At 38.6% G+C, this 26651-nt stretch overlaps 1 protein-coding gene across 6 annotated transcripts in view; it reads right to left on the bottom strand.

Annotated features, from left to right (window-relative positions):
• The window catches only part of ZBTB20 (zinc finger and BTB domain containing 20), a 501190-nt gene that overhangs the window by 469713 nt on the left and 4826 nt on the right, over positions 1-26651 (bottom strand). For 2 of the 6 annotated variants that reach the window (XM_032098515.1, XM_032098517.1), the window contains exons 1-2: positions 2784-2951; positions 2643-2687 (exon numbers count right to left, since the gene is read on the bottom strand). The exons of 1 other annotated variant lie outside the window; for it this stretch is intronic. The gene's annotated coding sequence lies outside the window, so the exon portion shown is untranslated. Of the gene's footprint in view, positions 1-2642; positions 2952-26651 lie in introns of those variants that run through there. 3 more of the 6 variants (XM_032098514.1, XM_032098519.1, XM_032098518.1) reach the window with 2 other exon arrangements.

Genomic DNA, 26651 nt, shown 5'->3' with positions numbered 1-26651 from the left:
GGCATACTTTACCCTTTGCTGCTTTATCCAGATTGCAAACGGACTTTGTGCTATTGAAACGGCTAAGTTGCTGGTTTGTTTTTTTGGTTTTTTTTTTTTTTGGCTAGAATATAGTTGGGGTTCAAAGAAAATCACATCCTCCTAGTGAAGAAGGTTTTACTATTAGAAAAAAAGTCTTACTGGAGAATGAAAAATGTTTCTCCTACTGTGACTCTCTTTCTCTGCTTGAATTCTTCTTGCCTGGAGTTTTCATAAAATCAAGAGCTATCTTGTAGTCATTTTTAAAGTTTTTCAAAAATGTTCAGATGAGTCTGGGCTTCTGCTAAAAGTACATGCAAGAATCCGGAGGTCCATGGGCTCGCCTACAAAAAACCTGGGCTGTTGAGGAACATACACCTGCACTAGTTCAGGACAAAATGACAGGTGCCTGAAAACCCCTCACCCATCCCACAAGGAGGATGGCTGCAAACGCTCCTGCTGCCTCACTCCAGGCTGACCACCACCCAGAAGCATCAGCAACTCCACCTTTAAGACCCCTACATTTCTGGCATAACTTCAGCATCCCCTCTACTACCAATCTGATTTTCAAAGCCTGAGATTCAAACTTTAGGAGAGGAGGAAATACCTTGCTACAGTTAACAGGTCATCTGGAGCAATAAACACATTTAAAGTCTATCAACAAAATATTAATTTAGAAGTTTGAATAAAAGGAAGGAGGAAAAAAAATTAGTAAACAATGAATGTCATTCCCCAGCTAAGAGATGAGCCACCAATTTTTGGCACACTGATATACAAAACCTTGAAAAGTTTCACTCATGTTCTGGAAGAGCTGCTAATAAAATGGAGCAAGTAGTTTCTGTAGTTACAGTGCCAGTGAATAGATCTGCTGCTTTGGATTTCAATTAACTTAGTTTGTTCAGCGAGGAAGCACTTCTGTAGAAATGGGGACTCGTAAGTTAAAGGACAGCTAAAAAAAACACCAAACAGCAGCAAAAAAACCTGTTGGCAGCAAAAGTTCTTTCTGGCTGCAAAATAATGGATTTTTAAGAAACATTTCAAAGGTTTTGAAGGTTTTGGAGAATCTCCTAGGCAGTCTCAGGTGGGTTAGGAATATTGCATTATGGACTCCTTTGTGCTAAAAGGAAGGCCTAATGCATGTTTTTAAGAAGTCCGCCTCATGCTATTAAATAAATAATTTTCTATTAAAAAAAGGTGATTGTTAGTGTTCAGAGATCTCCACTGATCAGCGTCCATTTTATATAATTACTTAGGATTCTCCAGAACATTTTATGTAACTCACTTCCACTATCCCTTTTCTTTTCTTTTTTCTTTTCTTTTTTTTTTTTTTTTTTTGTTACCAGCAGAGTAGCAGTTTTACTCTCCAACAGAAATGACAAGAGCTCAGATAAAAAGACCATTTCAAATGGATCAGTTTAAGCAGTCTTTAGAACCCATGATAAATCTGGGCTCCAAAAACTCGACAATGCTAAATGGGCTATGAAATGCATCACAAATCCCTCCCCAGAAAAAAAAAAAGAAGAAGAAAAAAAAAATCAATTCAGAGAAAAGCTTCAATGTTTGAAAAATACAAATAAGCAGCATATTTGTGGAACGAAAAATGGTAAATAAAGAGTTACTATTTCTGGACAAAATGGCTCGATAGATTTCATAATTTGCCACCACTGTAAAAAATATCTATTCCCTTCCCCCCTCCCTTCCCCGTCAGTACACACGGAAACACAAGCATAACCATGTATAAAGTGGGAGGGTGGGGGGCAGCCAAGGATACAAACTCCCTCTTAGAAAGTTTGAATTCTTATTAACCCAGTGATGCCTCCATAATGTTACATTAGATCAGCAACATAAAAGTTAGAATATATGTCTCCTTTCTTCCTAGTAAAGAAAACTGCAAAAGCATTAATAACGAAAAATAGATGTTAAAAATATCCTGGAGGAAAAAGTACATGTACAATAAGCAAAATTAACCCACTCTGCCCCCAAACCAAAACAGATAAACAGCAAAATCTCTGAATAAAAATCCTGTCAGGAAGAGTGGAACCTGCTTTCTCTTTTTTTGCTTTTATTTACTGTATGCCAAGCATGGACTTTAAACTTACAGTGTGCATATATATAGAAAACAAAGAACGAGAGTCACCGTTAACCCTGGTCACCGGCATTACAGTTAAAAGTCATTGGCAAATACTAATAAACCCCCATTTAGCAGTAAATAAGGAGAACATGATATATGGACCGACAGATGGAACTGCATAAACAGAAAAGAAAAAGCAGAGAGACCCACAAACATACAGAGAGAGCTGTTTTAAAAGAGTGAAAGATATTGATTTACTTGGAACTAGTGTTGGAAAACAAACGTATTTGTTTCCTTCATGATTAAAAAAAAAAAGTAATTAAAGTGAATCATAAGGGGGCACACCCTTAAATAAGTAGGGGGGGGAACATTTGTAGAGGGTAAGGCCTTCTGTAGATGTTCCGAATTTTAAGCTAGCAAATAGGTCTGGCAAACTTACATCTCCAAATTAAAAATCGAGGGGGGGCGGGGGGGGGGAAATAAAGAACTGCTGGTGGTTTAAGGAGAGTAGAGGCTTTATTCTTTTATGTTTTATAAAAGTTGACTGGCCTACCTTGTTCCCCAGTCCTCAGTTTGTCTCCTCATAGTCGCTGTCTCCCTGGAAGTACAGTGTGAGTGGTAATGACTGCCTGCCTCCCTAATGAGTCCATTTTCCTGCTCTTGATGTTGTGTATATACACACACTGCAACCTACCTTACAAACCACAGAGACGGGAAAGGGAGAGCGAGCGAGAGAGAGCGAGCGAGAGCGAGCGAGAGTGCGAGAGACAGGGAGAGCGAGAGAGGGAGAGAGAGAAAGGCGCACACAGACAAAGCCCTCCTACCAGACAGCAGACAACCCTCCTTCTCCTATCTAGCAAAATACAACTCGGCTAATGCAGCAACAGGTTCAATACTGCCAGGCTGAGGCAGCGTAGCAAAGGTATACGGGGCTGAGCAGGATTGCTGGCAAATAAACACTTCGGTGCCGGCTGGCTCCACCTTTCTTATTTATGTTACAGGATGTTGGAATGCATTGTTTCAGACAGTCCATATGATTATCATAAATACATTTTTTGTGCATATTAGCATGAAGCGCCGAAACGTATCAGCCATTCTGCTCCGTAACCTTATAGCTCTAACACATGCAGGGAAGGTGTAAACATATCTCTTTTGACAGGCAGACTACACAAAGCCCACTGATGATTTTAAAGTCATGAGATCTTTCAAGAAAGACGCTCCTGAAGATAGGTTTCCCCAGACAATAGGGGAGCAGGGAAAATTGATCTTGATGAGGAAGAAGTCTTGCTAAGAGACTGCTCGGTAAACAATTGAAAAGAGAGGGCTATTCTCCCCAGCATTCCCTCCTTTCAAAAATATATATTGGGAAGCTTCTACCCCTACAGCTATAATAATGTGCTGTGCTTATGTCTGAACAGGTGCAATGCATATAGTACATGGTGTTACAAGGACAGAAATAAATCTCTCAAGTAAAAAAACATTTTCCCAGTTGCAAACAGGCCAAGGTTATTTAAAATACAGACCTAATCTGAAGAATGTTCTCCCCGCTCCCTATATATTTTTGCTGGGGGGAGGAGAGGGGATGGACAGGTAGTGGAAGGTGCAAAGGGGAAGCAAAGATGGGAGAAACAATACATGTAAGCAGTTACTATATTTTTATTTTTACAATATTCTGTCACATCTGAAGAAGATACATGCTGCTTTTAAAATAATTTTCACTCAGCCCTGCTTCTCATCACACATAAACTTACGCTGTCACAAAAATTCTGTTTATTTTAATGACAACTACAGACACATCAAAGTAGCAGGAGCAGGGGGAAAAATATTTTGCACCTGTATTTCATCCTTGGCAAATGTTCCCCAAGAACTTTATCCACAGAGTATTTTTTCGATGAAGAAACTAGGTCCAAGGTAAAAAAAAAAAAAGGTTAAGTGATATTCCCAAGGTTATGCTGTAAAACAGTGGAAAAACAGATGAAAACTCAAATCTCCTGGAGCAAAAAGACTTTGCCTGGAGTAACTCATACCCACCTAAAAGTTAAGTATCCTGTCTAAGCCAGTTGTGTAGGCTCCCTCTATTGTCAGTGGGGAGCCAGGCACCTCCCAAAAGCAATTCATCCCAGCTTTCTCTCTCTCCCCACTGAGGAGGGAGCCTATACAACCAGATTAGGCTAAGCAGCTAGCTTGTAGTTGGCTAAATTAAGTAAAATGAATCTCACTTTTGATCTAAAGCTCTATTACAACATCCTGCTTCCCAAAACACATTTTTATTATCACATTTATTATTAGGCAATATATGCCTAAATTGTAGTGATGGAAAAGGGATAGCCTGCTGACTAAAAGAGACAGGTAAACTCTCTAGATTCATGGATTTGTACCCTCAGGCTGGCTGGATATTCATGATTCACAGAGTCTTTATAATATTAACCAGCCTGGTGACTGGTGAATTTGATTAGTTTTGTTCACTGGTAGATGGTACACATTTTTGTATTTCGCTTATAAACGTTCTCGTTTCATCCAGATGTAGCAGTAAATACGAAAGGATTAAGTAATTTATTTCAAAAGGTTAATTTTCATTAGTTTTTTCATCAAAACAAAGCCTTTCTTACCTTAGGGTAAAATATAAAGAGTAAAAAGCTCTAATAGATGACTTAGTTCAACTTCTTCTGTAATATTTAGCTACATACACACCTGGCATATGTAGAGGCAGCTCTCCAAGTTACTCCAAATATATATTACAAAAATTTAGTCATATTACATATTTTCTTCTCTGGACTTTATGACCATAGTCGCCTTATTGAAGGATATGTAAGGTCAGGAAAGCAGAAGGGGCATTTGTAGACTTTGCTTCTAACTGTGGTAACTTGATCTGGCTGTAAGTACCAATTGAGCAGTCACTGCCTCAGTTTTTCCATCTGTAAAACAGACTCAACTGTAGTTCCATGAGTAGATGGTACAGTAAATATGTGAAGAGTCTTCCCATCTCGGCCTGGCATCTCTCAGAGTTTTATGATGGCAAATATTATGGGAAAAATATAAGTACTTTGTCAAGGGGCTCAGTTCAAATAATACAAATAGTCTCTGAATTTAAAATTTAAAAACCAGGTCTACACCAAAATGAGGATATCAGATGTGAGAAGTTCTTAGTAGTCTGGAATATTTGATCCCAAACTAACATTAATTCCTTTGTCCTACCAATACTACACATACAAATCTGAACAGATTAAAATGTAACAACTTTGGATAAAAAACAGACTTGAAGCCTTCAAATTTAAGACATTCAGGTTGAAATCTGACTACTGAGTTGAAAATACCAAAGTTTGAAAAATGTTCAGATTTGCAGTTGATCCAGATCCCAAACCTGTAAGTTTCCGGGAGGCATCTAGATCCTTAACTTTCCTCTAACTTTCTAGAAATGTCATATATGCATCTGAACCAGGATCACAGGCCACATTTCCTCATGTTTTGAGGAAGTGTGAATCTCATAAGAACACTAGAACTGAGCCCAGTTCCATTCAGTTACAATAATGCTTAGAGCCAGACCCAAACTGGAACCCAAAGCCACCCCTTCCAAAGTCGCATGGAGTTTGTGTACTCACAGAACTACAGAACTAAACCAAACACTTTCAAACCTCAAGATTGTTGGAAAGCAAATATGAACTAGATTCCACTTAACCTAGTTCTGGCCCTCAATCAGAAATTAATCAAATTAACCATAATCTTTATAAAATCCAAATATATGTCTGACCTGAATGAAAAAAAAACCACAAGATGTGATTTGCACTACTGGTTCCTTGCCTGAAAGTCTTTCTTAGACTTGCATTCTAACCATCAATGGCCCGATTCTGTGTTGTCTTACTAATCATTCAGTCCATCTAAACCATTTTAAAAAAATCCCAAGTAGTGCAATTTGAATGGAGAATCCTGATTTAAATATTTTGCCAACATAAAACTGCCCATTTGCTTGATTCAAAATGTTCAATGAAAGCCTGCTCACCACCACACCACACTCCTGTGGGCCTCCAATTCCTCCTCTCCATTATATGAGGAGGTCAGTGGCTATGCACTTGGATCATTTGCAAGAAGAGGAAGGAGGACATGTGGCTGCTGGCAGCTTTCAGCTCTGTCACAGGACTGGACACAGACCTGCCGTGTGACAGTGAGGGCCTGCATGGCAGTCACACAGCTGGCCTATGCCTGGCATGCAACAGAACAGGCAAGCAAGCCTTTGTCATGTGCCAGGATCATACCTCTCCCATGGCAGAGACACCAAATTTTGGTTATGCCACACATGGTGTCACCCCAGGAGAAAGAGGCTGGGGCAGAGGGCTCCCGGCTGGCTTAGTAAAAGGCTGCACTACCCATCCTGAATGCAAGAACAAGCAACGCTGGGCTACCCAGTAGATGATACTCCTGGTTTTCTTTCTCTGCAAACTTGTCTTCTCAGTTCAGAGTTAGTCTCTAGCAACTGTCATTAGGGAGGCAAAGGAGCCCTAACCCCTCTAGCAAAGCCTCCAAAAGAAAGAAAAAAAATACTAGCATCATAATGGCAGGCGAAAAATGGTTGTATTTGATGCAGCAGGGGCACCCATCTCCAGTTCTGCCAGGGAACTGTAGAGCCTTGATCTTCAGTAGTAAAGGGGAGATAGGGACAACCAAAGTGCCCAGCAGAACTGTGAAAGACTTTGTTGCAAATGACAAGATTCTGGATGACGGACTGAGAGGGAAGGAAGGTACTTCATTGCCAAGTAACATATTCTAGACTGCTCTAGTCTCCCCTCTCCACTTTATGTCTCCAGGCACACCAACATGCTAAGTTTAGACATATCTTGTTGGCAGCCAAACCTGGAAAAGAAGTCACGGCATCATATAAACATGTCTGAGGAGAGCTACTTCCTTCAGAAAAAAAAAAAAAAAAAAATATTAGCCTCTTAGCAGATACCTAAGGGTTGATTTTCAAATTGTGAAGAAATTTGAGCGGGACTGACTCCATGAACTGGTTGAGTACCTTGCCTATCCCTATGATGGGCTGAAACACTGGTTTTGATGTACTTCACATACTTGAACTACAATAGTTCCATTAATACTTTCAGGGAGCTCTGCCTTACCAGAATGCCAGGAACTGTTCCTAGAAACCAGGCTGGTTTAACACCATGCTGCTGTTAAAAATCCCAGGCAAGCTTCCATCACAATTCTGTTTCAGATGGTACAGGCAGGACCTAGAAACAGTCACAGCAACATGTCTGAACTCGACTGATTCCACTCAGTCCCCTTAACCACATACACGGGTCTCTGAGACTCCCCTGGTGTTGCCAGCCCAACAGGATTGGTGATTCACATCCCTACTGGTGTCCTGCAGTGTCTCTCCAGCTTTGCGCAAATGTAATGAGAGAGATGCCAATTAAAAAAGCACAAGAGTCCTGCAGCGTGGCAGGCTGATTCAAATTAGATACCTGTATGAAGTGATTAAAAATAGGTTTTTTAAACCTGAAGAAAACAGGAGGACAGTATGTTTGATTTACATCAGCAGGGGCCAACAAAAAATGTAGAAGGGCCACACAAAGCTCTTTATCCCTGCAGATTTACTGATGATAATGCTGAGGACAGGAAAGGAGAAATACAGTGCAATTCTGGTGCCTTTCAACATGCAAAGTATCTCAATTGTTCTCCCATCTCAGCAGTCACTACTTACTGCCAGACCTCCAAATAAGTAATACTTTCCTTTAATATAGCAACTTTGATCCATCATACCATAGTTCAGGTGCACATAATCATAAACAAATCAAATCTCACTACTTCCTTTGGCAACAAAACTACTGTCATTCTCATTTTACAGATAGCAAAAAAAAAAAAAAAAAGAAAAGGTAAGTGCTAATCACCCTGTTGAGAACAGAAAGTGAGATTGGGCTGTTGGCCTTTCCTGGTGAAAAGTTCAGGCTGTGTTGCCTCTATGGATCAGTCTCTCAGACAGCCCAACTGATTGGCAAGACTGGCATGCACTTACTGAACCAGAACTGACTTTTCTATTGTTGTTTGTTTTGGTTTTTTTAAATCTCAGAGTGTCCTGAATAATAACTCAGATGCAAAGGCCAACACATCTCCAACAGTTTAAATAGATTTGTGTAAATCTGTGTGCAATCTGTGTACCAAGTACCATAAATGCCCATTTTCCTTTGTGATGACACTACCTGTACTTCAGTGCAGGAACACTTTGCACAATGACTGTTCCCTTAGGCCACATTGCACTAAGGCTGCAAAACGGTGTTTCTGTTGCATAATCATTCCATGTCATACATTTCTCTAGTACTGTCTTGGGTAAATGTTACTGCTACATCAGTAAATTGTGAGAGCGAGATCTCACAAGATAATAAATTTTGTCCCAGCAAGGCCAATCCCTCGCTTTTATACTCGTCAACACTGGTGTATATCAACCACCACCTACAGGGACTGAGAGTCCTCATCAGCTCCAGAAGACCAGTATCAGACCAACGTATCACTTTCTAATTCAAAAAACCAAAACCATACAAAAAGCCCTCAGACATCCATGCACACAAACTTGGGATGTCCATGTGTTACTAGCTTTCTGTCCTGAATGTTTAGATTGTGTTGCAATCATTTAACTCCTAGCAAGGTGCAGTTACATGTAGCCTTGGCTATATAAGTATGTTCATCCTCTCCACTTACAGGGTGCTGGGATATTACCTTTATTTGCATGGGCAGGCCATTAGTCACCAATTTAGCTGTTGAGCTAATGTGCCAGGCCCTCATGCAAGCTGTGGAGTTACAATAAAGTCAGATCTTGTTACATAGCCCACTGCATTGTATGGCGCACCCTCTATTATATAACTTTATGGTTCCCAAAGGTTACCTCAGATTCCATTATAGAGACGTGTTGCAGTCCAGCCAACATTTAAGGACTAGAAATTTGATGATTTACTTATGAAAATCCGCACTGAATCCATCCCAAACTGAACAACAAATTGTAAAAAGTAGTTTTACCATCTGAAAGGAGCAAATCAGGATGCAAATTCATCATTCTCCTCTACCAGATAACCAGGATGACTATCAAAGACACCTATTTTTGCTGCAGAAAATTAAGGAGCATGCAGAGGATTTGATTGCTGTCATAGTGATTGCAGACATTTATGACACGAACCACAGTGAAAATTCTGAAGCTCAAGGTGGCCAACACTTTTACCCTGTTTAAATAGTAGGGAGAAAAAATAGCCAGCAAACCATCCCAAACTTCTGCAACTCTAATGACTGCTGTAGCTGTTGAGATGCACTAAGTTGATCATGAATGAAGATCTGATCTGGATGGGGGAAAAAAGCTAGACACATCACTAGCAATATTTTGGAAGCTGTTATTTTACCCTCTGGGGCAACTGAATATTTTCATAAGCCTATCAGCGTGAATCCATTCTACCTGGAAAATATTTATGTCAGCATTTTCAAAGATGCTACTCATTCAAGAGGTAATTATCTCCTAGTTTAGAATATTGCATCTGAGAATACTGCCCCCCAAATGAATAGCCATTTCTGGAAAAATAAAAACAAAAATGCAGTATAAGTGTATCAGATGTATAAATGCAGAAATTTCATACTTGAACTTTCATTGCCTATACATGAAGTGGACAAAAACTCCTCTACACAAAAGAGACAAAGAGTGTTGAAACTTCAAACATCCAAAAACTCTTCAGTAGGCTCTAAAAGTTATGTGACTATCTTAAAGGCAGAGATTTTTAAAAAAATCTCTTTTATGATCAGAAGTATTTTTAAAACTTTTTTATGCAATTATTAAAACTAGAAATTTCTTTACATATTTTCTTAAAGCTAAGGATATATGGCCAAAAAATAAAAATAAATCACAGCATGTACAATAATGCTGTAATATTTGGAAGAAGCAACACTAAGTGCCATTATTCATCTAATACTTCACCATGACATCCCTTCAGTGGATGTAGGATTATTTCCCTCAAATACAGTCACTGTGAGAAAGTTTCTCTATGAAGTTTTTCTCCACATATTCTAGGCAAGGGTAAACCAAAGCATTTACCAGGCAAATGGAAGCTGTAAGTGACTGAAAAGGCTGAACTTTTGCTCAAACCTCTTAGGCTTGTTTCTCACTTTGAAGCAGTTCAGCCCAAAAGTTCACTGTAGGGCCTAGTTTCAGCTGGCCCAAATTCCTACTAAGTCCCTGTGCTTAGTGTTTCTGGATATGTGCCCCTAAAATCTCACTGCCAGCTAACAGAAAACATAAAGCCTAGGGACTTGGGGGCATTTAGGCCAAGTGGCTCTGACCTGTGAGTATAAAAAAGTGCCTGATTCTGTTTCAGGGCTAACTAAATATTGTGAGACCATTCAGTAAAGCAACGGAAATGAGTAAAACACCAAGCAAAGGTTTATCCTTGATAGCCTCAGACGCCCACTCCAACATCAAACTTAACTGCTGAGCCCTGTATCGAACACCCAGGAAACACTAGTAAGGATGTAACCTTTTTACTAACAGCAATGCCACCAACCTTAAGTATAAAAGTTTCATGTTCACAAACTTTGATTATGCGTAGACCACCTCAGGATTATTTTTGTGTGTATGTGGGCAGGATTTGTCAGCTTTGAAACATTTAATCAAAGATGTTTCTGAAGAATAAAGAACTGAGAGGCACTAGATGTAATAAAGAAAAGGAATGTCCCAGGTTGGGTTGGTTTTTTTTTTTTTTACTTTATATAATCTAAGTTCTATTAGAAAAACTAGACTGGTTCCAATTAGTCCTTTAGTTTTAGCCTAAAGGAGAATACTTTTTGATAAAGTGAACACAGTTTGCTCAGCTGTTTTAAAGGACACATTTAGAGGTGCATTTCTTTTCATGAAGTATTAATTGAAGTTCATTTTGAAAGGAAGAGATGAGAGAGTTTATTATTTAAAGCCAAAGAAATTAAAAGCAAAAAGTTGTAATAACTGAAAATTAAGCCTCAGGTCTTATTTTACAGAACAGAACAGAGATAAGAACCTTTCTTTCAATCAAACCTGTCAAAAATTGGAAGATCTAGCGAGGTTAGTGGTGGTGTAAGCCTGACAGAAATGAGCTTCGGTATCCTATAGACAAACAACTCTTTTATTTTGCCTGTGTTTGAACAAAAGGGCCTTTCATTACAGAACTAGAACATACAGAACAAGGTGACATAATATTTTCAAAATGATATAATAGAAACAAAGTGTACCAACTTCAATGCTACTCTTCAGTCAGGTTTTGTAACGAGTTCAAGTCAGATACTATTTTATGGTCAAAGGGCTCCTTTCCTATAACTTTCTTTGCAATTATTAGCTAGGACTGTAAGATTTGGTATTGCTACCAGGCTTATCTATGATTATATAATGAGAGATCTCCTTTGTAATATCTGTGCAATTAGGCATAATTAAGTTTGTCAGAGGAACGTTAATTTCCTGATTTTTGAGTAAATAAAGAATCAGTGTTAACATTGCACTAATCAGTACTAACTAACACTTAATTTGTTTTGTTTCAAAGTCAGAGGTCACATTGTGAAGCCATTTGATAATATGCAACAAAAAAACTCAGCAAAATAAACAGAAGTTGGAATAAAGATAACTTTATATTAGCTGGTACTTTGCTGTCCTACTGTTCCATTTGTTGAGTTGTCCTGAAGCCAACAAAATATTGGTGAGAATCGGGATAGAAATATGACTTTAAGTACTCTCTGTTGTAGTCTCAGAATGCATCGACATTTGTTTTTAACACACTGTGATAACATCACAGATGTTAGAACCATAAATGCCAGTACACCTTTACACTTTCTGTTTCAGAAACAAAAGTACTGCCACTACAGCTGAATGAAAGTCTCACTAGCTTCAGGAAACCATTTGAGGGCCAGGCACCAAGCAAGGGAAGAAAATCACGTCTGATAGAAATCCTACATAAATATGGAGCTATACATCACACATTCATCCAACTGAGTAAGCAAATGAGTTTCAACCTGAAATTCCTAGGGATTCCCAGAGTAAAGATGGAATGTACCATAAAAATTCACTGGGGATTCTCAGAAATGGGCTTATGGGGGCAAACTGTGAGCAAGCTGTTAATGGCTACCTGGTGCAGCACAGCTATTTTCAGTCATGAGAGCTGGGGCTTCCTGTTCAGGCACCACGTGGAGCTCATGTAAGCATCTTTAAAACAGGTATGAGAAAGGTAGCCACAGGGTTATAATGAAGAGGATTTATGGCGCATTACTCTCCCAAATTGCTGTTTCAATATAAACAGTATTCTGGGCTCCAAGTATCAAAATGTGACAATGCTGAAGGTCTACATAACAGGATTATCTCTTCTTTTTCCTGCCTTACTTCTTGAAAAAAAAAACCAAACCAAAAACCAGTAAAGCAGTAAATAGTTCCTACATTTAAATGACTGACAATAGTCTTCAGAGTCAATGCTGCTTGAAACATCCAAGAATTCTTGTGTTGGGAGACTGACTGGAAATAAACAAGTGTCAGCTCACATCTAATGCAATCTTTAATTAGAACCTCACAGTCAAGCAGCTACAAGCTTTTTACATCCTAAATTAAAGCTGTAATTTTGGAGCACAAGAAGTCAACCACCAGGGAACAAAAGCACCAGTTCACCACACTGCTAAAAGTCAACTCAGTCTGATCCCTGTTTCAAAATACGAAGAAAAGTGACAAATTACATCATTTTCTGGAGCAGACAGGCTATAGCTATTCCTATGAATTTTCAGTGTTAGGTTCTTAATGATGCTGGAAGTTCTTTGGGATAACTACAGGTTACTCCTCTGAGAAAATGTGCAAGACAAATAAAGCCCAAAAACTTGACTTACAGGTTCTCTCCACATCCATGTTACACCACATCCACAGGTCTCAAAGTTTAAGATTATCCATCCCTATCTACAAGAGATCAGTTTCAGAGGAATGAGAATGCTTACATCACAATAGCTCAAAGGTGTTCAAATCCCTGCAAGATACTAACACTTCATTCCATTCATTTTAATGGAAAATAGATGTCCAAATTCCCAAAGACAGCCCTTTTACCACTGGGCCTAAAGAAACAGATTACTTGAAAATATCTTTTTATCACAAGAGAAGACAGGAAAAAAATTCCAATTAAAATTGATGGAATTGATCAAAGAATGAAAGCCATCAAGGAACAAGACAGGCAAAATGGGGAATAAAGTAAGGGAAAAGGGCATAAAGTTATCTCATTCTCCTCAAGGAGTATAAAAAACTTCCTACTAGAGTAAAAGAAGATATTTCCAGTTTGTTTTCTAACAGCTAAAAAGAAGTGTAGATTAAAGACTAGGAAGCATATTGAAAACTGTGGCAAAGGCATACAATAAAGCTGGAAGTAAAACATTGTACACTTAATTACTCAATTGTCACAATTAAATGACCAGAAATCACTCGAGTGTTTTAGGAGTAGCCATAAGCCCCCTGAACATCACAGGTTTGACTCTGAACTGAAGTCCTTCCACTCAAAAAAAATTCCTAGGCAATACTTCTTGGGCTAAAAAGGAATTTCCTACAGCAGTCTTTAAGCTTATCATGGAAATCTGCATACATCTGGGAAGGGCAGTGGATTGTGGCATGTGATTAAAAAAGTACAGTAAAGCACCCTGCTTGAGTTGCAGCCTTCACCCCACTCCTCTTAGCACCTTCATTCTCCAACTCCTCCCTACTATCTCAGCCTTTCAGTCCCCAGTTGTCTCAAGTGCACTCAAGACTAGATCAAATCCTGGGAATTTCTCATCTGGGCCTAAGACCATCCCTGTGGGGACAAGGAAGTACTTGATGGATAAAGAGCAAACCATCCCACATAGTTACCACTCCACACATTCTCCCACTGTGGCCACACTCTCAACCCACAGAAAGCTTCTTGGAATTTCCTGCAGTACCCGATATGTCCTTCTCACTCTTAAAGCAGTATATGCACTTCCATCTTTGAGAAAATGTCAATTAACAATTTAAATAGTTACTTGTAAAGCTGATTGCTATATTTTCATTTATATTTTCATTTCATTTTTCATTATATTTTCATTTGCACAGAGAGGGTAATCATAGAATCATAGAATGGTTTGGGTTGGAGGGGACCTTAAAGATTATCCAGTTCCAAACCCCTGCTCTGGGCAGGGACATCTTTGACTAGACCAGGTTGTTTGAAGCCTCACCAAACCTGGCCTTGCACACTACTGGCACATGGATGCACACTACTTTGCAGCCGTGAGAGAGACTGAAAATACAAAGAAAAATCCCCAGAGGCAAAAAAAGGTAATAGAGGACCACTAAATATGATAAATATGAACAAAAGAAGCACAAGTTGTATGGTGCTGGTAAATTGGCTTTTTTTTTTTTTTTTCCTAGCAACTGAAAGCATCTGAGTTGCACTGGCTTTTAGAGGGGTGCTCCCCATGCCCTTCCATTTAAACATCAAACCAAAAAAACCAGATGTGATTGGTGAGACAGAGCCCTGACAGACAAAGCTAGAGGTGTTTCATAAGCAGAAATGCATTTGACCAAAGATGGCCTGCTCAGCCCCTCACAATAGGCCCAGGGAAGATGTTATTACATTTTGCTGCAGGGGTTGCTTATATATAGTTTGGCCAAGAATCCATGAGTCATGTTACCTATATTTACAATGTCAGATACAGGAACAATCCAGTGCTGACTGTTCAGGATCTGACACTTAGAAATGTTTACATGAAAAAAACAAAGAATAGGAAGAAGTGATGCTTGAAAAATCAGGCTCTAATTTCTATCAGCAAATGAGAAATTTAAACATTCTAAGACTCAACAGGAAAGTGACGCGAGTAAAGCGGTTCTGTCCCTCTTAAAAGACAGCAAAAAACATAAACTCTTGCCTTCCTACTTACATGGGGAATAACGCTTTCAGGGCCTGATGAGAGACATGCTGCCAGTTGATGGAATCATTTTTCAAATGATGCTAAAAAGAAAGTAATAAATGAAACAGGCTTTGGTCATGAATGTACAATACTTCTAGTATCTAAAAACTTCCATTAAGTAATCTGAGTATTCTGTAACAAGTCTAACAAAAGCCAGTGCTCTCACCCAGGTTTTCCATCCTAACTGTTAAATCCAGACTGCAGGCTTCTTGCTCTACTATTAATAATAAAGATACCAATGTTACAAACTGGAGCTTAATGGTTAACACACATAAAAATTTATATTCATTTATCTGACTTCAAGAGAAGTCGGAGAAAGCAACAGGTGTATTCATGTACCAAAGTAACAAAACCCAAGATAATTCTTTAACAGTATAGTGTAGGCATTGTCAAAATTGTTCAAGAAGTTAGGATGACTTCATATCCATCTCAAAAAATGCAGACAATTCATTTTTGCAGACCCTTCAAGATGAGATGTTCTTTTAAGTGAAACTATTGAAGCAGGACTCTGATGAGTCTGATGAACATGAAAGTGAGATGTTTTAATGCTGTCATTATCATTATTAAACATAACTGTAATGATGATATAAATCTGTGTTCTACACCTCCTAGATGCTCTTAAACATTAGACACCTTTGTGTCTTGAAGACCCAGAAATAAGGTAACCAGCTGATTATGCTGTAAAGAAAAGCTCTGCTTAACAAGACAGATGCAACCTTATTTTGTCTTAATGATATTGCCTTCAATGGAACACAAAAGGAGCAATTTATAGCAGTGATTGAAACATTTCTTTCAGAAACTTATAAATTCAGCTGTCCACTACAAAAATCTCCAAGAGGAGGAACAGGAGGATAATAAAAGAAAAAGTAACAGCATTGAACAGTGGCATTAGTGCATGTTGGCTATCTGAACATGACAAATGATCTCCTAATGGCCACAAGCTTACAGACAATGAAATGTATCTTTGTATGCTGCTATTAAAAAATGAAAACCATAGATATTGGTGCAGTGTTACCAAAGATACCATCCAGCAATGAGAAATAAATGAGAAAGATGCCTTTACTATTTGGTTAGGCAGGAAAAACAAATTTGAAACAAGAATGTTTAAAACTATTTCTTCTGCTTGTGATATGTGGCTGCTCTGTGCTGTATTTCAGCCACACTAAGTGAAAAATTTAACAGCCAAACCTGTACTATAGAGCCTAAAGACAAACCTGCTATCATCAACAGGCTGGATAACTCAAGTGAAAAAAGGTAACTGGAGTGAAAAAGTGCCCCTCTGGTTCCCAGAGACACTCAGTGTTCCTCTCAGGAACACGTGATTCTGCATTTGCATCAACAAGTGTCTTGAAATTTGCACTGAAAACAAGAAGGACTTTGATCAAAAAATAGCACACATTTTTCTCTGCAAGGAACTTTACAGAGAGGTACTAAATTTACAAAAGCAGTTGAAGGAGGTTTCAGAGGGACTTGACAGATTACAGGCTGATGACACTACCGTTACAGCCTCAGTGGAAATGTGGTTTGATCTAATTAACAACAAAGAACTAGAACCACTGAAGAACAAAATTAAAAAATTATTCAAAGACTCTTGGAAGCTTTCCATTTCATAGCCACCAGGACGGATTCGAAACACAGACGGATGGGATTAAACCCAGGATAAGATGTCAAAGATGGGATAGGCATTGAACATATTCCAGGTATCTCAAATATTCTAAGATTAAAAACTGAAGATACGTATCTTGCCCTAAATACGTGATTAAAAATTTATTTGATTGAACACAATTAATTTAATCATGCAGGTGGAAAATACAGATGTTAAATTAGGGCAGACAAGATGGCTGAACCTAGAAATGCTGGATTTTAGAACAGATGCATTGCTGTCCAGCCAACTCAGCATCACTTTTTCCACATTTTTAGTTTATTCATATCGCTTTCATTGAAACTGTGTAACAGCATAGGTGCTAAAATCAAAGAATCTGGTGAAGTGCACCAATATGCAGAGTTAGATAGAAAGCCTCATAGACCTAAATTTTTTCACAGATTACAGAGACTGTGAAGATGTTCTTGTTTTTAAGTACAGAATCATGCACTTTGCATTTTAGGTAATGTGTCTTTCTGTGTTCAAGGGATAAATACACCCATAAAATACATCACACCATTTGTGTGCGCTATTTCAGTGGATAATATACTGCATTTGAGTGTTGCCTCCAATAGGGTTTTGCAGAAAAAAACCCCAAAAAAGTCATGCTGGGGAGAAAAATTCACCTTTGATACACTGGCTGCTGTTTCCACATAGAAGTTTTCTCTCCCCATCCAATAGAGAACACATACCTCAGCTGAACAATTGTGAGCATATGTTAGCTATGCCAATATCCTCTGGAAAATAACAAAAGGCTTTAACTTATTTTTAACTGAGAGGCTCACATAACTAAGAAAGTTTTTCCTTGAGAATTTCAAGTCAAGTTGGGATTACTGTATTTCCCTCTTTGGGAAGTTGTATGATTATTAATCTTATAATTAAAAAAGTAGAAGTTAATGAGGAAACATGTTAACGTCAGATGATTTACGGGCCTATTAATATTAAAAGTGTATTGGGAAAAAAAAAGGGAGAAAAGGAAAAACCCATTGTGTAATCCAGTTCTGATGAAATGCCGGACAATTTTGAGACTGATAAAGTGAGTCACTGCCAACTGACTCAGCATGACAACGGGAGTTCATTGTTGCCTTCGGACTGAAGGAAGCAAGCACGCAGTTGGTTCAAACTGGATTTGTTCTTTCACTAAAATGTGCTATTTCCACCATCTTCTCTTCTCTTCTCTTCTCTTCTCTTCTCTTCTCTTCTCTTCTCTTCTCTTCTCTTCTCTTCTCTTCTCTTCTCTTCTCTTCTCTTCTCTTCTCTTCTCTTCTCTTCTCTTCTCTTCTCTTCTCTTCTCACGTCTTCCATCAGACCCTCTGGTGTCTCCAGTACACGCTGCATTTATTAAGCCCTGCACTATTCAGCTAGCATTGGATACAACACACATTAAGCCCTCAGATGCAGCATGTTACAAAATTAACTTAAAAGGCTGGAATGCAGCTCCATTTTTAAGTCCCAGTATATTTATATTTCACATATGGTTTTTGCTAGGCTATTCACAGGGGGGACTATAAAGCATCTCAACATGTGAGGTACTCTTGTAAACCTCACTATGTCCTCAGTTGAACTTACTGTCCTCAGGCATGGGGGATGTTGTACTGGAAGCATTAATATGTATATACGTGCTGCTTTTTACATCCACATTTCCTTCTGCTTGTAGGTTTGGCAACAGCAGGATGGCTGAATTCAGCTCAAAAAATGGAATTCCTGTTTGTCTCCAAGGCTTTCCAAAGATTAACTTCTGCCAATCACTGCAACTTCCCCCCAGCACCCTCTGAAGTTAACAAAACAAGGAGGGCTCAGCAGCTCCCATGGGGCTCGGGACCCTCCAGAGTCTGGGCAACAGCACTAAACCAAATATACTGCCCCCATCCTGGAGATCTCTCAGTTATATGAGAAGGGTTTCCTTTAATATTGCAATAAAGTGGATTTACGTTGTTAACATGCACAAGACTGACCAAGAGAAAGGCTCACCTGTTGCACAACACTGCATGAAGTGTACAGGGTAATGTTACAAAATCTGGTTTGTGGCTCTTTACCTTCTCCTTACCATCATTCACTATTTTCTGCTTTTCCAGATAAAGCTGCTTCTCCTGAAGTCTGTCTGAAATGTGAAAGTCATGTTTTGGGGTTTTTTTACAGGGGATTATCAGCATCTTAGAAGTTTACTGATTGAACTGTATCTTATGAAAGATTTTTAGAAATAAAACTAAATTATTTTTGAAAACAAACAAGCAACAAGAAAGGTATACACTTGTTCAAGCAGCTAAAGCATACCCAGCCATTAAAATTGTTTAAAATGCATATTTTGCCAAAACGAACTATGCCACAATCAAAAATTGTCATGCCAGGTGAGCAAAACTCCTCAGAACTAAAGGATAAGATAGGTAATCAGAAAATATAGTTGGTTATATCCAACTTGAATGTAGACAACTTGACAGGTGACTTGAACTAAGTCAGTCAACATCTCCAAATATGAGCTTATCCAGTGCAGGAGGCTACTAATGCTTTCCTATTTCAGAAGGGTGTCTTAAAGCTTAATTAATTGTTCATAAAGAACTCAGAGTCTCAGATGAGAAGCATCAGAAAACACCAAAGTATTATTAATCTCAGGTGCCAAAAAATTATCCCTGCTCTTGCGTGAAACAGGTCTGAAATATTTGTAATTTCTATGGTAGCAATATCCCAGTCCAGTTTGCAAATGATGGGAGTTATCCAAGTAAAATAAATTTCTGGCCATCAGAGTAAACAAAGACATCATTTTACGAGTCCAATCTAAATTGTAGAGATAATCAATATGAGAATAGCAGTGCCCACAATGAAACCTGTATTAATTATGAAGAGAGTTTATGAAAGAAATTAATCATTATTATGGAGTTTGCTGTAGGAATTTAATAGCATGAGCCAATTCTACATGACTCTTATGATGCTTGAGGTCAAATATGCTGAGTTTGAAATAAACTTTAATCTACTCTGAACTAACTTTGTATAAAAAAAGAAAGCTTCTCATAAGTTCCACAGTACTGCCCAAAATAACAAATCTATTCTACCCCATAAGTGCGTGTGGTCTGATATGCCATCCTGAAAATAGATTCTAATGTCTATCTCCTCTCTTTTCTTTTTTTTTCCTTTTTTGTTTAGATTGGTGCTATAGGAAAATTATATACACTGATTACAGGAGAAAATTTGATACGGGAGACAAGCAATATATTTTTAAGCTTACTTTGGTTTTTTGTTTTGTTTTTTTTTTTTTCCTTAAGTAACCACTCTTCCAAAACAAACAGAGAAACGTTTATGGAAATAAAGAAACAAATTATAACAATTTTAGGTAGCATACCACAGTCAAATAAATACCATTTTCTAATAAAACAAACTGGGAGAAAGCCTAATTGAACTTAACCCATAGTAACCAAGAAAGCAGCTCAAGGGACTTTCTGTTCCAGAATCAGAACCATTCTTGAGAGCTAAAGATTCATATCCATTGAACAACTTCAGAATCCCTTTTGTAGGATTGTAAATTCTTCTATGTCTGGAAGTGTTGAAAATGCCCAGTGTGGGATTAATTCCACCTCCAGTCAAGTCCTGGTTGTGTTCAAAGGGAGAAGAGTGAAACTGATGCTGAGAGTTTTTGAAAGGCCTATCCTTCGTATTTATCTGGTTTTGTGAAGTTCATCTTACACGAAATAAAAGAAGGAAGGCATAAGTAATGAACCCATCTCACTGATGTGAAGTCCACACATGGCAAGAAGTCCATGGATCAGAAGTAGATAGGGAATTCTCAAGGGGTCTCTTGTTTGGGGTACTTCTGAGCATGTGTGTGTGTGAGGAGCTTGTGAGGGGAAGGAAGCCAAACCACTGGGATGCAGCCAAGATCAGGGGTCGGCTACCCCTACAAGTGCACAGAGAGATGTAGCAGTAGTATCTTCTTGCTTTTGCAAAATATGGGATTAGCCATTTTGGAGACTCCTAATAACGTATGGAAAGCTGACAATACGGTCAACAACAATTAGGTGTGCAACAGGAGAACAAACCCTTAAAATTTTACAAGAACAGTCTCCAAATAAAAGAGTCAAAAAGAGCTCCGTGTGACTACTTCTCTGAGCTTCCTCTGTTGATGCTGTAGGATTTCTTCGTAGTTGTACAGTTCTGCTTGCTAAAATTCTCTTGGCAACTACAGACTTCCTTACTTCTGATCTCATCACACACAGATGGCTCAGGCTTGTAAAATATTATTAGGGGATGTGTTGGAGTGGCCTGAACATGGGTCACTCCAGCAGCGTAATCTGACTCTCACGATTTCTCTGGATATGTGTAACCTTGAGTTCTGCCACTATTTCCCAACCTGAAAAATGGGAAGAGAGTCTACCTCCTAACAAAGTGATGAGAACATGAGAGTGAATATACGTACAACCCTATATAAAAGAAAAAGTGTTACTGCTGTTTGGGGAGAGTAAGATAGGGTCATGTGGACTTCAGTTTTATTCTCTTCTCTGAAACAAACACCGATACAGATACAAATAGTGCCTGCAGAAAAGCAAGGGATGAACTTCTGTATATTTTTTTAAACATTCTGTAGCTTTTGTATGTAAGGTCTGCTTAGAAGAGTTTTGAATAGTTTAATAATTAAACCAAAAATCTTTAGTTCTAGAAGTATTAACAATTTACCAGAGTGGATTTATTTTTCCAGTGGTGTCATAAATTCACAGTATTTACCCACCAGTTCTGGTTTTCATAACAAGACTGTGGTTTTCATTTTGATCCCTGGTTAATTTACTGCTGCAGCACATCATTTTGCTTTGCTTTTGGAGGTTCTGAGGAAAAGTAATTCTTTACAGACACTGTTCAGATGGTATTTTTCAATTAAAAACTCTTAAAGCAGAAAGGAACTATTGTCTGGTGGGGGACTGAAGATCAGAGCTCAATGCTTGGCTCTACAATAGACTCCCTGGGGAAATTTTCAAAGGCACAAATGGCAGGTTGGCACATCACTCCCATACTTGCTTTAGTGGGAGTTAGTTGCCTCTGAAAACCTCTATTTCCTTTCCCTGGATTATCCCAATCAAATCATCTAATTTTTCCCTGTGTCTTGGTCTGCAACCACAACAGTGGAAATTCTAACATCTTGTTTCCCTCACCTCTCTCCTGACTTGCCTTTTTAACTAAAAGCTTCCTGAGGCATCGCCTCTTTTACAGCATATAAAATACCCAGCAGCAGTGGATGGGGCACTGATCTCATCTAGCTTCTGTCAGAATGCACACATGCAAATAACATTAATACTAATTGGGAATCTGGAGTTAGCATGCTTATCATGTCAAGTCTGGGTTATCATGCTGCCCAGGAACAGTGCTGCTTAGGTAAAAAGCACCACCACGTTGTCAGCCCAAGTGAATGGCATCCACAGAACATGGGCAGGACAACAAGGCTGGGTGAATGTCTCCCAGTGGCACCAAGATGAGCCATCTCTAAAAAAGGGGGATTATTAACCCTGTTCATCTCGGTCCTTGTTTTTTGGTAACTTCACTTTAAACTAACCTGTTCCATTGAAGTCAACACCCTTTGACCAAAATGTTACATTTTACTGGAAGAAAATGCAAAGCCTTAACAAATGTCCATGTGGCCTTTCAGAAAGCAAATCATGAACCTGAGTATGTATTTGCAAGTACTCAGCCACTGTGGTAACAAAACCAGGTCTGTCTTATTTATCTTGCAAGTCAGGATTATGCACAACGATTTTTGTTTTTAAACCACAGATGTAAAATCCCCAAAAATGTGACACATGGAACTACTTAAAGAGAGTGAATGACAATATACTGAATAAATGTGCATGACCACCAAATTCAAGAAAACATTGATCTGTATTTGTTTATTCAAAAAGTGGGGTGCCTCACAGAATTATTCTACTAAAACTAATAATTTCTTTTTTTTTTTTCTACTCTGCTGAACTTAAATGCGTTGTGACCATGAGTAAAAATAAAAAAAAACCAATTCATATTCCATGTGCACTCGTTAATTATCTCCTGTCCTACCAGGAATTACCACATTTGCCAAATGAGATGAGGCTAGTGCTCATTATATTCCAGAACATCACCACTGAGCAATGACGTCTTTCAGATACCCACTAGTAGTTAAACCAGGCTTTTTATTTTTGGTCTATTGCATAAATTATTCTCTAAGCCATTCATCTTTCTCAACAATTTCTTTATGGCTATAACCAAGATCCTAAGTTTTGTGGACAAATTTTTTCCCTCAAGTACACGCAGCAAAAGCCAGCAGCATTACAGTAGGAATCATTTTTTATGTAATATATTCATGAGTCTAAGGCATATCCTTATGTTCTAGGCACATCTTCCATTTCTTTCTGCATCACTCAGTTTGTATCATCTATGCAATCAGCCCAGTATGCAATGCAAGACAGAATTCCTACAGAAGATGTAAATAATTCAAGAAAGTTTGTAACTCCTCAGGGAGATTTACTCACAGATCACCTGTTCACAGAGTTTAAAGGGATGTCAGCAGAGTTCCAGGATTATTACAGACCAACGGTGGGAAAGGTTACAACAAAGTATCCATATTCTTACAGCGTAGAACTGAAAGTGGCTTTGATTTTGGATACATTAACAAACTTCAAAAGGATTGGTCTAAATCTGCCAGAGGAGGAATGTTGTTTGATTGCATCATGTACTGGGATGCTGCTGCAGTCGGATCCAGAAAGAATGACGCATCACAGTCTGACATAGCTCTGATAATAGATAAGTAAACGGTAGGATTGCCAAATGAAGAGGTCAAAAAAAAAATCCCAACAAAAACAAAAGAGCTGATAAAGCAAATTACAGCAACAGAATCTGCAGTGCAACATGAACAAAAGAAACCCAAACAAACCCCATTCCTATTACTGATGGGATGCCCGTGTCCCACATGGCATCACTGCAAATGGATTCTGCAGAGAGTGAGAACGACACAAGCCCACAGTTCTGCAGTAACAGCAGCCCACACAGAGCATCTCCACTTGCCAGCTGAGAAACCTTGACCTGCTGGCCATGTGCCTCCATTTCTATCCCCCTGATCCACTAAATCAGTCATGCCTTAAGGTAGATTGCAGTCATGGGTGACAAAACTCAAACCTTTTCTGTTTGCAACAATCCTTGTATTTTCCTCCCACAGGCAAAGCATGCTAAGGACATTCTTTATATGTCCGGAGGCCAACAGCCTGTCACTCTCTTTACACAGTGCACCACATGTATCTAGGACATAAAAAGGATTCTTTAAAACTCTAAAGGAGACATTTATACCCAGTACATTTCCAAAATAAGGATGGCAAGTTGCTGAAATAACTAATTTAAAACTTTTTCTCAAGTACAGAGTGATAGAATTAGAGTAAAATCATCCAGAAGGGGTTGGAAACACTTTCTCATGAAGTCTTAAACATCACTTCGAGTGACATTAACTTGAGCTACACATCCCATTGGAGAGCAAGTGTCAGCAAAGTAAATGCATTAGTTAAAGCTTAATAGTAGTTTGGTGTTCAATATCCTGAAATATTTAATATGTTTTTTTCCCAAAGTAAACTGTTATTCAGTTTTAATGAAGACATTAACCTGCTTGATTTGTAAGCTCCTTTGGGAAGTCAGTCTAAAGCACTGTCACAAGAGGTAGGCAGACGTAACAAGAGCTGTGACAGGAAATCAAGCATATTTTAAATGTTAAAAAAGCAACCAGACAATAAGTCTCAATATGCTCTTGTTTTCTTTTAGTTTTGTTTATTTTTTGGTAATATGATTTCTGCCCTTTAAAAGATGCCAATTAAGGCTGGCTATAACGTAGTCTGAAGGTAACTGTGGGTACTGAAATCTACGTGCGTCCTCACCAAATATGTTGTAAACAAGAAGTGGTAGGATACAGACTAGGAAAAAAAAAAGTTTGGGTCAGATTCTGAACTTCAAGACACTTTGCAGTTTCCAGCATTGTAGGATGACAGCTTTAAACTGGAATCCACTGTAACACTTTTAGTCACAGTTTGAATTTTCCAGACTGACTTTGAATACAGTCTACACTTCATGGGAACAGCCGGTCTTGTGAGTTTTCAGCTTGAAATGATAGTGATATAACAAGATGAGCAAAAATGGTGAGACCCCAAGCAATTAAGGTGGGTGTGTACTCTTCCTGAAATGCATATTGGTGGTTTGACAAGGGAGACAAGCTGGCTGCTTTGTTTCACAGTAGCTGTGTTTAGTTCATGCTGTCAAGCGTGGATTCTGACACTTAACAGTATTAATATTGCTATTTCTATTGATATAATTAGCACTTCTATAAATAATAGCTAAGGCTGCCATAGCTAAGTATATTACTGCAATCAGCACCATCAGGCCCTTCTTCGTTACACACCCTCCTGGAAATACAAGCTGATTGATCTCAACAAGAAGACAGCCACTGAGCAACGCTGTTGATTCTAGCGGCCCAGCGAGGAGCAGCTCCCACCATGTAGAAGTCTCTCCTAAACAACTAGTTTGTATGTGTGAGACTAACATTTCTCACCAGTCTTGCACCTGCCAACGTTTGACTGCTATAAATAGGGACCCTTCTTTTCAGCCACACGATAAAAAAACCCTCGCATTGAGTTCAGTGGGTGTTATTCACACACTACAATAGGGGAGAAGTCCTACAAATTGTTTTGGAGACTATCTAGACCCCACATTTAAACTCAACCTAAGCAGCACAAAGATTTTATTTATTTACTTTACAGTTATGAAACAGAGAACTGTTTAACAAAACAGATATTGCTGCTTTTAACAGAAGAACAGCAGCACCTGCCATTTCAATCCCTAATTCCATTCTGGTACGTTTAAAAATAGAGAAGAATGTCAACTTTTCTGGAGGCCCAAACTTCAGGCACTTCCAACCTGTTCCCCAGAACTTTGCCCTAGTTTTGCTACACCTAAAAGCTTTAACTTCTGTGTGAATTTTGACAGTGTTCAATATCTACCTTGAGGTAGTTATGCTTAATGACTGCAACTTACAACTAGCACCAGTGGGAGAGGGAAGTGTACAGAACCAGTGGTGGTGGTGGAAATAAAGCCTCAGGGTCTCAACAGATGCATACAAAAATACAAGCAGTTAAAAATTATCACTAGTTTTGGAAACAGTGGGTATTTTCTGCTTCCTTCATCTTCCATAACGTGATGTGGGTAAACACTGCACAAAGCTATTCTGAAGGCCAATATTTACAGTGTCTGGAAATAGAAGGTGTTATGTATAAGAAAAGCAGCCTAGATGTCTGACTGGAGCTTGCTACAAAAATGCCTTAAAACTTCTACCTTCTTGAGCTTTAGTCAAATGGACATGCTAACAGTCATATGGGAAATTAAGTAATTTTTGTGTACAATTAATATTGGGTTTGAGACAAGCACGTTTTTGAATCCTGGAAGTTCTTCCAGAAACAGTACTTGCTAGCTGCAGTACTTGAAAACTTAAAATGGTAAAGAGGAGACTATGGTTCCAAAGAAGCTTTGAACTCCTGTACTACTAATACAGCTCACTTTGCATGAGGCCAAAGCACTCAGAGAGCACTATGTCTTTCAGCAGTATCAACGCCAAAATCATTCCTGTATAATTCCACTGATGTCACTTCAGTTATTTCAAAGAGGAAATTCATGTCTAAGCCACCTTCTGTTTTCTGATGCCAACCCAGAATAACTACACCAAAGTTTATAAAACTACTGACATTGGCATTTATCGTCAAACCAAACAGCCAATGGAAAAACTGGCACATACCATTTGAAATTATTACTTGAGATAGTATTTATAACCCTGATGGCAGCATTTTGGAATTCTCCATATACATACCTTTGCAAATATTTGTGATGACAGCACATGGTATTATTCCTGTTGTACAGATAGGAAACAAAGACTTAGCAATTTTTCCCTAAAGTCAAATATGCTATTCGTGGCAGAGCAGAGAGCTTCATGAGGCCCAAGTCTTAAGCCAGGAACCCAATCCGGTA

The sequence above is a fragment of the Corvus moneduloides genome, chromosome 2, assembly GCF_009650955.1.
Source record: "Corvus moneduloides isolate bCorMon1 chromosome 2, bCorMon1.pri, whole genome shotgun sequence".
In the NCBI taxonomy this organism is placed as follows: domain Eukaryota; kingdom Metazoa; phylum Chordata; class Aves; order Passeriformes; family Corvidae; genus Corvus; species Corvus moneduloides.
This window is presented reverse-complemented; position numbering and strand designations above follow the sequence as displayed.